The sequence below is a fragment of the Triticum urartu genome, chromosome 2 (assembly GCF_003073215.2).
Source record: "Triticum urartu cultivar G1812 chromosome 2, Tu2.1, whole genome shotgun sequence".
Taxonomy (NCBI): domain Eukaryota; kingdom Viridiplantae; phylum Streptophyta; class Magnoliopsida; order Poales; family Poaceae; genus Triticum; species Triticum urartu.
The window spans coordinates 11,941,995-11,954,365 of NC_053023.1; positions in this window are offsets into that span (position 1 = coordinate 11,941,995).

Consider the following 12,371-nt stretch of genomic DNA (forward strand, 5'->3'; position numbering starts at 1 on the left):
TCATTTGAACCACAAATCTCTCCCGTTTCACCAAGAAAATTGTAATAAAAATAGGAATCCGTTCCTATCTTTTTTTTATACTAGCAAATAAGCCCATGCGTTGCGATGGGTGAAAAACAAACACTTCCTAATCTAATAACCATGAATCCAAACTTCAATAGGTCCATGTCCTTTATTTCAACACATGGCATCCCATGTTTCTATTTATCTTTCTTCCCACTCTCATGACGCTAGCCTCAATGTTGACATCAACACAATACGTTTGAATGTTGTCAATCTTAAGTCGTCTCCTTCTCGGCATACGATGCAAATGAGCCCGTGCGTTGCAACGGGTGAAAAAACACTCACTAATCTAATAACCATGAATTCATAGGTCCGTGTCCTTTATTTCAACACATGGCATCCCATCTGTGTTTCTGTTTATCCTTCTTCCCACTCTCGTCGACGCTGGCCTCAGTGTTCACACCATCACAACACGTTTGAATGTTGTCAATCCTAAGACGTCTCCCTTTTGGCATAGGATGATAAATCTATTTTTCTGTGAAGTTTTGACGAGGCGTGCATGCATGGTTATCGATACTGTTTTTTCCCATCCTAGTTTTGCCGAAATGTTTATTTTCAATTCGGAGCGGCACCGATACGAAGGAAAGACTGATCATGCACTATTGATTAAGGTTTAATTGTAAATAGCATTTTTTTAAATGGTTAACAATTAAAAATAATATCATACTCAGATTCTACATATTTTTCTAATCAAATTTCATATATAACATGTTAAATTTGGAGTTAGGGTTAAAAAACTATGAATTTTTAAAAAAATTGATTATTATGTACTATACGGGTTTATTACAAAAACTTAAGGGGGTTTTTCTACAAAATATCATGATGGACTAAGAATACCTATTTCTTTTATTAGTAGGTAGTATAGATAGCACATATGCCCGTGCATTGCAACGGGAGAAAAACACATCGTGCATTCGAACTTAAGCAAATATCCACTCTAAAGTCCAGTCAACTGCTCGTTTAACTAAAAGTATACACTTGGATTTCAAATGTTGCAATTTTATTGATTATTTTATCTAGTTGGATTAAAGATAAAATCAATCATCACATGTCTAGATTAAACAACTTATTAATATGGCATTGTGAACATTGATATTATTTTTATAAATTTGGTCAAAGTAGAGATACTTTGACTTTAGACAAAACTTATATGCAGATTAAAAAGAACTGGAGGGAGTAGCTAGCAAAAGATGAAGATATACTTGTTTGGCGTCCTTGACAACCTTATGCCATCAGAGGCGGGGAAGCATTAACGAATACACCTACCTCACACTAACCAATTGTTTTGAGAACATTGATATTATTTTTATAAATTTGGTCAAAGTAGAGATACTTTGACTTTAGACAAAACTTATATGCAGATTAAAAAGAACTGGAGGGAGTAGCTAGCAAAAGATGAAGATATACTTGTTTGGCGTCCTTGACAACCTTATGCCATCAGAGGCGGGGAAGCATTAACGAATACACCTACCTCACACTAACCAATTGTTTTGAGAACATTGATATTATTTTTATAAATTTGGTCAAAGTAGAGATACTTTGACTTTAGACAAAACTTATATGCAGATTAAAAAGAACTGGAGGGAGTAGCTAGCAAAAGATGAAGATATACTTGTTTGGCGTCCTTGACAACCTTATGCCATCAGAGGCGGGGAAGCATTAACGAATACACCTACCTCACACTAACCAATTGTTTTGTGTAATAATCCGGAAGCAAGAGTCCCTAGGCAATTATTTCATATGCATATAAAAGTGAATGGCTCAAAACAGTTCTAAGCAAGTCCTATAAACGCCCATATCTGTCAAATTAGCCTCTGTTAGCGTTTCAACCAGGACGTAAATAGTTAACAAAAGGGATTATATTTTTCCATGACAGTGAACATAACTGTCTATGCTCTCTATTTGCCCTTTCCACTTTTCTTCAGGTTTTCATCAATACCTTCTGAGATCAAAGAATCTGAACAATTGCTATCTTCTAATGCATCTTAAGAAGTACCAGACTCCTATGTATGCAACATATGGGACGCTCCTGGAACGACTCTTTCTACATATCGATGCAAAGATAGAAATCGAGCGTATTTACGAAAAGTAATAATACCCCTGTACTTTGGGAGCTCCAACACCAACGACAAAAGCTTGCCATATTCCCGCAAAAAAAAGCTTGCCACACCTCTTACAAAAAAAGAAGAAAGGGTGTAGGGAATGAGATGCGTAAATTAGAAACAGGCTGTACCTCTCCTCACAAAAGACATTGGCAGTCCACCATGATAGAAAACTAATTCTTCCGTCAAAAAATAAATTTCTTGCTTGCCCGTGTTACCAATTTCAGCATTTGGGAAAGGTGTGACAACACCCGGGAGTCCCGGCACCCTGTAATCCCGTCCATCCAGCGGTATGACGATTTGTGCCAGCCACTGTACAACTGCAGACATTTTGCAGCGTCAGAGTAATTAGGCCAGCTATTTTAAGGGGACACAGAGCCATGCGAGGAGGCTGTAGCATGCAGAAAAAGGTCAGGCAGGTCTAGGACTGGCAGGAATCCCGGGCGGTCCACGTGATGTCTGAAATGACAGCAGGGGAGAGAGGAGAGAGATATGAGAGAGAATGAGATTTTATTAGGTGATGTACATGAGAGACAGTAGTAGAAAAGGAGGAGGAGAGAGAGAGAGCGTGCACATTTCTTCCTTCAAAAAGTGTTCCGGGCTTGATAGAGAAAGGAAGAAGGTGAGAGAGACTGGACGTGGGAGACTTGAGAGAGAGAAAAAAGTAGTAAGAAGAGAGAGAGAGTGGTCGCAAGAGGCTTGAGAGAGAAGGGAAGAATAAGAGAGAGAGAGTGACGGTGAGAGGCTTGAGAGAGAGAAAGGAAGAATAAGAAGAGAGAGAGTGTCAGTGAGAGGCTTGAGAGAGAGAAATGAAGATAAAGCAGAGGGAGAGCAGTGTTTATGAGACACGTGGAGGGAGAGAGAACCTGCTTCTCGGCATGCAGAAGTACTAGTCAGTGCCGGGCACATAGTTGTCCAAAATGTGCGGCCCGCACAGGGTCCATAAATTCTGGGGGCCCCAAATTTTTACATAGGCCTATGTATAGCTGCTCCTGGGCGTTGGGCCACGCATGGCGCTGGACTGCTATCGCGTCCACGTGAGTAGAGGCGTCGATCGTCCGCAGGCCGCTGCTCCATCCGAAACGAGATCGTCGGATCTATCGCAAAAGCCACTCGCGTCGCTACAGCCTTCAGGAATCCTGCCGCTGGCGACGGGCGACGGGCGACGGGCGACACGGCGAGTCAGCAACAGCTCCTCTCCCTTCGTCAAAACAAAATCAATCTCATCCAAACTCCGTAGCGCCGCATTTCCTCTTACTATGCAAATTCAGTTTATGTGCTACTGGAATCTTGTTGATGACGTACGAATAGCTCCGTGATTCAGTATTGTTAATTGTTGTCCAAAATTCATTCCCCTTGCTACGAAAATTCAGTTTATGTGCTGTCCAAATTTCAGTATTTTGTTGTACAAAATTTCAGTTTATGTGCTGTCCAAATTTCAGTGTTTTGTTGTTCAAAAATTCAGTGTTGGTGTTATCCAAATTTCAGTGCATAGGCTGTCTAAATTTTAGTTTATATGCTGTCCAAATTTTCAGTGTACTTCCCCTTCTATTTTAATGCCGTTTATCAAATGGTTTGATGCCTTTCATCAAGTGATTCAGTGCTTCAAGGTTGGCTTTAACCCTCTGTTCTCTTATGTTTTCCTAGGCACCATTGAGCTTGCCTTGTTGCAAGGATGAATCTGCTGATCTCGTAATCAATGGAACAAAAGGTACTGAGTATTTACTATTTATACTGAAATACTAATATTTTTTGTGGATTACTAAAATACTACTATATACGATTTGGGAAAAATAATCTGATCTCTCATTTAGCTTAGATTTTTTTCTTTGTGGCTCCGCCCTCAAAAGATAGGCCCCATTTTGAAGCTTGGCACAGGCCTCAGATATTGCCGGCCCGGCCTGGTACTAGTGCAGCCGGCTCTAGAAAAACATTTCTTCTCTGCTCGATCACTGTATGCATGCTCTGCTAAACAAAACGTTGCTACAGTGCTTGCTACATATCCCTAGATTCTGTTTCTGGACGTGCGGTGGCGATAAAGGGGTGCCTGGGCACCCGGGTACTAAAACTCCAATCTCTTCAGCATTTACATCACCTGAATGCACCTCTTCTGGGGACAACCTTATCTGCATCATAACTCGTCATCTAAGTCCCCAAATCTGTTACTAACTCATTTAGCAATCGTATAGATACAAGTCCATCCAATTAGTTTGCAAGCAATCTTGGTTGGTGTAGTAGCAAGGGCAAGGGACAGACGGGACAGCTTCACCAAAGAGCGTTGCATCTTGGCATTGATGGAAGATTTGGGCAGCAGGAGGGATGCGCTGTTGCCGTTGGCTGCTAGATGGAATGGCCGCAGGGCGTAGCTGGTGGGATGCGCTGCTGTCGTCGCCTGGTAGTCCTAGGATGCAACGGCCTCGGCTGTACGTAGCAGTCTGCAGGTGAGATGTGTTGCCGCTGCCGTAGTTGCCTGCTAGTTGCAATGGCCATGGGGTGTGCGCCGCCATCTCGATGGACAGAGTAGTTGGTATGTAACGGCGGCTATGGCGGAGGTATAATTATAGGAAATTATATAGCGAGGAGGCGGAGGTGACGACGGTTGCGAACTCTGCCTAACGCATCGAGGAGATCCCTCGGGTCGGGGAGCACACAGATGGTTCGCGGAAGTCAATTGCTGCCGCACCTGGCCAGTGCCTCCTGCAGTGCTAGCTAGATTGCAGATGCGTGTGCTAGCCATGGCCTCCTGGATTGGGTCGATAGCTATCGCTGGCATGTACGTGCTTCATGACGCCGCTGATTTTAGACACAGTCGATCCCGATTTTAGAGCAACGACGACGGATTAGCAGGCACTGTTTGATCGTGGGGGCAGCAGTGGACGGTATAAATAAAGAGGAGAGGAGAGGAGGAGAGATTGATCATGAGACGACATACGAAAACCGGGCTTGAAACCTGCAGCAGTCCAGATGACGGACGAAGAAAGGTTTTACCCAGCATGTCACTGCGGGTTGAATTACCAGAAAACAAAAGGATTTTTTTATAAAAACGCCACGACGGTGAATCCGGAGACTCAATCCGTACTTTATTATTATTTATTATTAGGAAAAGATATATCCTGATCTGAACTCATGCTCAGATTAAATTTCCTGTCACCCATCTGCTTACTGGTTTCACTCACTTTTTTCGAAAAAATTGCATGAATGGTCCTTTGACTTGTGAACACATAACTTAAAAAGGCTTGTACTCCCTCGGTTCCCTAATATAAGACATTTTACAGGAAATACACACTGGTTCCTGGTTGTATATGCACCCTATATGGGGATTTTTTTAATATTTTAATAAAAAGTCAAAATAGGTAAGAACTATTTTGACAAAACACTTGACTTACTTTTGCACTGATATATAAATCTCGACAAAAAAAAACAAAAGTTGACCTCACAGCAAAAAAGACAAAATTTATTTGTTATTATATGTCACTATTCACACTAATTTAGCCAAAAATTTGTCTTTTTGAAAAGAAGTCAAAAGAATATATTTTTTTGTGGATTTTATTTCTCACGAGTACAATAGAAGGTCAAGTTTATTTCAAAAAAAAAAATTCAGAAATTTTTGACTTTTTGTTGTATTACTATTTTTTTTCCCATATAGGGTGCATATGTCCCCATAGACCAAAAATTCCCCTCCGACATTTTACCTATTTCAACATATTGACTACATACATACTAAAATGATGAATATACATACTAAAATGTATCTAGATACATATGAATCAAGAAAAAAGCTAAAAGGTCGTCATATATCAAAGAGCGGAGGGTTGAAAACACTACAATAAGATACTTATACATGAAAATATGTTACAAATATTCCTCTCAAAATAAATATGTTACAAATACGGTCATGTATATGGTCCTGTCTACGGTAGAGGACTGCCGTGTCGCCGCGTGGCTTCTCCTTTTTGCAGAAAGGACCGTCACTTTGCCAGGAATCAACCCGCACCCCGTGCCTTCAAGTCCACTGGGGGTCCCATATGTCAGGGTAAATCCACTACGAAAAACAATGGTCCTCACTCTCTCGCTCATGTCACTCTCCCTCGTGCCACCTTCGCCCCACTGTTGCTCACCGCCGTCATCGCCGATCCGCTTGTGCCATGGTGTCCTGGAATGACGTCAGGACCGGTGACGACTCCATGGAGGAGTTTGATTCAAATGTAAGCCACATATCTGTTCTGTCTAGTAGGCTAGTGTTAGGGTTCTTGCCGTTGATTTGTTTTTTTCTTTGACTTGCTACATTTGATTTGAACTGAATACACCCCCCCCCCCCCACCATTGAAGACTTGGACGTTGAGGGGGTTCCTCTCTTGTGCTACCAGAAGAAAAATTCGAATGAATTGGTAGAGTTCGAAGGGAGCCTCACTAGAAGGAGGTTTTAAGGATGTAAGAAAACTTCTATTATGGGTAGGATGAATATTCTTGTGTGGGCTTGTTTACTTTTGTCTAACTTTTGTTATGGATAGTTTTCACAACTTGGTTGACGAACTTTCCAAAATTCAAACCGCTCAAGAAGGAAATCACATGGATTATCTTCAACCCATGTATGCTTGTGGTGAAACCTCATCTTACTTGATACACATTGGATGAACGTAAATACTTTATGAAATACCGATTGTCTCAAAAAGGGAAGCGCGCTTGTGGGACCTTATAAATCTCTTGAATTGCTTTGCTAAAATTTGTGTAGTCAATATGATACAACTTGCTGATTTAGGAACGATACTGAACACCTTCACTTTCAATGTGAGTGACGATGACACCTTAGCCTCTTATGCTATTGGTTTCTATGATTACTATGATGTAGATCAAATTGAAGAATTTTTTGCTTTTAAGACTACTTGTGAAATCGATTCTTTGCTTAAATTTGAACAAGATGTTGTTCCTCATAAATCCCCCCCCCCCCCCCCGCCCCCCTCCCAAAAAAATTTATGCTCAGGTATTGGTTTGAAAATTTCAATGGCAATGCCTATGTTGCTCACTATCTTGAGAAAGTCTCCGCTATCTGACAAGCGACAAATGTTTTGCAAAAAACTGTTTAACAAGACGTTGAGAGCTCATTAGATGAAAAAGATGAGAATGAGAGTGAAGACCAAAGGGAGGAAGAGGAGATTAGCTACTCGTGCCTATCTTCAGATGAGAATAACTCTCTAACTTGTACATTGTTTGATTGTTCCATTTTATGGCGTTAAGTTTGCTATAGTTATAGGCATGATGCCCCTCTGAATGATACTTATGGAGACGAATTTGCTATTGTTATGTATGATATGATGTGCTTCCTTCCCCTACTTGCAATTATTTGAAGGAACTACCTAATCTCTCCTTTTATATGTCTTTAATCCACTAAAATTGTAAGAAACTGCTTACACGATGTATTGACCTTTACTATGTAAGAAACATGCCAATGTATAGGAAGAGAGTTCGACTTTCTTGTTACATGATTTATGTTAATTTGTCCTCACCATTAAGATCTTAATAATTGTTAAGTAAAATTGACTTTGATATTCCATGGGATCCCAGTGGAGTAATCAATTTAGCACTTTTCAGCATAGGTATATGCCTTAAAGAAAGCACTATCTGGGAGGAAACCAGAAAGATTTTAGAGAGTCATTTCCTCCTTTCTTGTTCCTTCAAAAATTTCATTAAAAAAAATAGAGGGAAACTTAAAACTTTTTCAAAAAGGGAAGTGATTGAAAATGTGTGCATTGTAGAAATGGAAGTGCACACGAACAACGATATTTATGCCTACAGAAACCATGCAAATCTTTTCACGGAAGCTTCTCAGCCAATAAATTTCTCATGCAATTCTAATTTTTTTCATGCATTCAAAAAAATGTTCACACGTGTAAAAAAATCCTTCATAACATATTAAAAAATTATTCATGCCATTTAGAAAAAGTTATGAACACTTGATGAAAATTTGCACGTTTAGAAAAATGTTCACGGATGTTTTTAAAAATATGTTGAATGCCTGTTTAAAGTTTTTACTTATTATTTTAAATATGTTTACTATGTTTTGAAAAAATCTTTGTGCATTTTACAAATGTTCAACACGTTTAAAAAAATTAACATGTATCTAAGAAATGTTCAACGTGCATAAAAAATTGTTCAATGTGTACGTAATAAAAATTCACATGTATTTTAAAAATAAAAAGCTAGGTAATAAGAAAACCAGAAAAATCCAATGAAAAATATTGGAGAAAAAAATCTAGTAAAGAATTAGAAAAAAAATCACACGCAAACTTCCCAAAACCGTCCAAAATTATGTGGAAGGTTCCATGAACCGATGTTTAGAAGCTTCCCAAAATCCACTTCTTGCGTGGGTCCTCTTACTGATCCCGGTAGGCGATGCTACCATCTAGCAGTAAGTGAGATATAGCACTACCGCGTCGCGACCTGTACAATGGTGTGATTTTCGCCGTCGTCTTTGGTGTCCGGTCGGTTGAGTTAGAAGGAGAGCTCTAAGAGAAACTCTATTAGAGTTGCCATGTCGGCCCAATCGCCATAATAACCACTAATATGAGGACTTTAGCTGGAATATCCCTCGAGCAGAATCACCATCAAGCCCCGAGTCAGCATAATTTATTGAGCTCATAGCCTTCATATTTGGAGGCTGTGAAGGTCCCGTATGGAGCTCGCTCCAAATCTAACCGTCAATGCAGCGCGTGGGGGGGCAGGGGGGGGGGGGGGGGGGGGGGGGGGGGGGGGTGGCAGTTTCTACCTCCTCACTCCATGACCGGGTTTTTGAAACTGCATGGCCTCCGACGCACCACTAGCAACCAACTACCTGGGCAGTAATTTCATGCTCGCTCACTCGGATTCTTATGCCGGCCCATTGGATGGTCGCCACATGACATCAACTCCTGGCTTGCGTTTGGACAAGTCAGGAAGCGCTCCGTGAGTAGCCGAGAGGCATGTGAGCGTGGCGGAATTTATTACCGGGAAGTACACGCCTTGATATATACTCTTTCCGTTTCAAATTACTTGACCCATATTCATCTAGACACGGATATATCTAGACACTAAATAAGTATAGATACATCCGTATTTAGACAAATTCAAGTCAACTAATTTGAAATGGAGGGAGTACGTGCCACATGCAGCTCCTCGACTGTGTTCTATAAGACAGTTGCGGTGGCCTATTAAAGGTCGTCGCGGCCTTCCCTCTCTTCCCTACCAAAATCGACTTCTTGGCACCTCCCAATCCCCTCTCGGGCACCACCAATCAGCAACATCGATGCCATGACACGGCGGGAGGAGCTATCCCTCATTTTCGGTTTTCGGGGACAAGGATGAGACAGAGAAGCCGTATCCCTTGGCACCAGAGTCAGTATGGTTCCGGAACAAATCTCAACAACGGATGAGGACCCCGTAGTCGTGCCCATCCCCATCCTATCATCCATCCCTCATTGTCGGCTTCAGACGTGGCCCTTAGGCTAGTCATAGTGGGAGTAACTTAGGTAGTAACATAGCGCACTTCAATTTTTTTTTGCTTATGTGGCATATATTTAATGAGGAGAGAGATGTTTAGAGTAACATAATATGTTATTGTAACATAGCGCTTCCCGAGAAAGAATGAGTCTATAAGCTAATAAATGAAGTCATCTATGACACTACTACTATATTACTTTGCACTATGAAGATAGTAATTTAGACTAGTGTCATATGCATGACACTAGTATAAATTACTCTCCACTATGACCAGCCTTACTAAAGCATTCCCCAAGTCCCCGACCCTGCCACCACCGTCGCAAGTATACTTTATTAGTTAATTAATTTAGCTCGTATGAATGTGAAGTCGTGGCTATGAAATAAATGGATGCTTCAATGTCAAGAGTGTTCTGGTAGACAAGACCACCGCATGAATCTCACAGGGGCTCAACGTATATGATAAGAGGGGGTCGGTACACCCGGGACGTATCACACCTTTTTGAAAATGGAGGCTGATACATGGCCACGCTGAGTTTGCGTGTCGCCTGCCCATGCTTCAAATGCCGCAGGCCATATGCATCATGGCGATGCCAGATATGCCAACTATGCTAGAGGAGCAGAGTTGCTCTAAGCCGGCTTTGCCTCAAATGGATTTCAACCAAAGTTGTTCATAGAAGAGAGAAAAAAAAACAAAGCCAACATGAGAAGACACCTTACTTTGACCCCACACATCCACGCAGATCACAACCTGGAGGAAGGTTATACTAACATCATACCAATCGTGCCCCTCCGCGTTGCCCCTAGTTCTGAAGTCTAGACAAACATCATAGTCAGTTGGAAGGTTGCAAAACCACTACCGAACGATCCATAGGGAACTTGCTATCTGAACAAGCACCATTCCTACATTTTCCAAATTGCCCATGAACTTTATTGATAGATTCAGTTACAATTTATATCATCATAAATTATATGATTCTGCATATATAGTCGCACATATATTTAATAAATTGTAAAAAGGACTTATGCCCATCTCCCTCCCAGTAGTGAACTAGACATTATTATTAGGGTTAATTATCCTTTTGCCCCCAGTGGTGTTCATGTGCTCAGTTTTGCCCTCAGATGCAAATTGTGCTCAATTTTGCCCCTAGTCCATGCACAGCTACTATGACAAGGCCAAACGGATAGATTTGAGTTCATTCCGTCCGCCGGCGTTAGTGGTTGTGGGTCCGAATCTTACACGTGGGACCGCGTGGACGTAGGTCCGGACCTGACATGTGGGCCCGTGCAACAAAATCCCCAAATCATTCATAGGATTCTAGCTGGCCAAATCGACGCCCACTCTGCCCATCCGCCGGCCGGCCGTCCTGCACCGCCGCCGCAGCCAGCACCTGCCCCGCCACGAGCTGCACGGCCTGCTCCGCCGCTACCGTCCTGTGCCGACGCTCCACCGCTATCTGTGATGCCCGCCACCTTCCTGCGACGCCACGGGTGGAGCGCTCGCCACCTGCTCGACCCGCGGCGCAGCCTCCTTCCGTGCGCCCGGCCGGAGCGCTCAAAGGTGGGGGGCTGGTGGAGCTGTTTGAACTAGGAGGAAGAACCCCAGGGAGAAATGGTGAGCAACGGCGACCCCGGAGTATTTCGCGAGGCATGCATCGGCCCGGAGAACCGCCGCGTCCACGACTGGGTTCGCGAGGGGTAAGTCACGCCTCCTATTTAGATTGAGCGTAGTTGTGCATTTGAACAGTCGATTCGAGTAGGTTTGCCCGATTAGTGTGCTGATTGTGTCTCTGTTTTTCCTTGGTTAGGATGGAGTTGCGGTTTGCTTTCTTGGTGCACATTAGAAGGGACCGATACATGTTCGATGCAAAGGATAAGAAGAAATACAAAGGAGGTTTCAATTATCGGTTGCCAATGGCTAGTAATTGGAGTTTCAGACAATTTGGGGAGGTAATTTGTAGCCAATATCCTTGGGTTTGCTTGATGAAGTGATATACAAATACTATGATGGGGAAAAGAAATGGGTGACAGTTAGTAATGATGAAGAGCTGGCTACCATGTTTGCTAGGCATAAAGAGAAAGATAATTTTCATGTGAGGCTGCAAATTGATGTGCTTGAGCAAGCATTTGGACCTAGGATGACGGGTGCAACATCTCAGGGAGAACCAAGTCGTCGTAATGGCATCTCTAGCCAAAACAGTTCAGTTGGTGCACGGCGACGTGGTGGCTCGACAAGCGTGGGCAACGGCAGTAGGGTCCCCCTTGAAGTGGAGCCTGATGACTACAATTCTAGGATTGATGAAGAGAGGCTCACAATGCAGTCCGTGTGGATGATGACGCGGTGGGTGAGGACGAAGACCTTGCAGCTGTTGAATGGGACCCTTTGAACCCTCATATGGAAGAAAGTACCATTTTTGCATCCATGACTGAGTGTAGAAATGCACTTGTGACATAATGCATCAAGGTAGAACGTACTTTCAAAGTTGACAAGAGCGATCAAGTATGTTACAGAGTGCACTATCCGACTAAGGGTTGTCCATGGAGGCTGCTCGTATCTAAAATGCGAAATAGCACTAATGTTCAGGTCAAAGTGAACCCTTTTAAGCACACATACCAGGAATCAACCCTTAGAAAGGATACAATCAGTAGAGCCAAGTCAAGATGGGTGGCAGAAGAAGTAAAGAAGTGAGTGAAAGAAAACCAGCAAGTGGGTCCAAAGAAATTGTAGAAGAACAT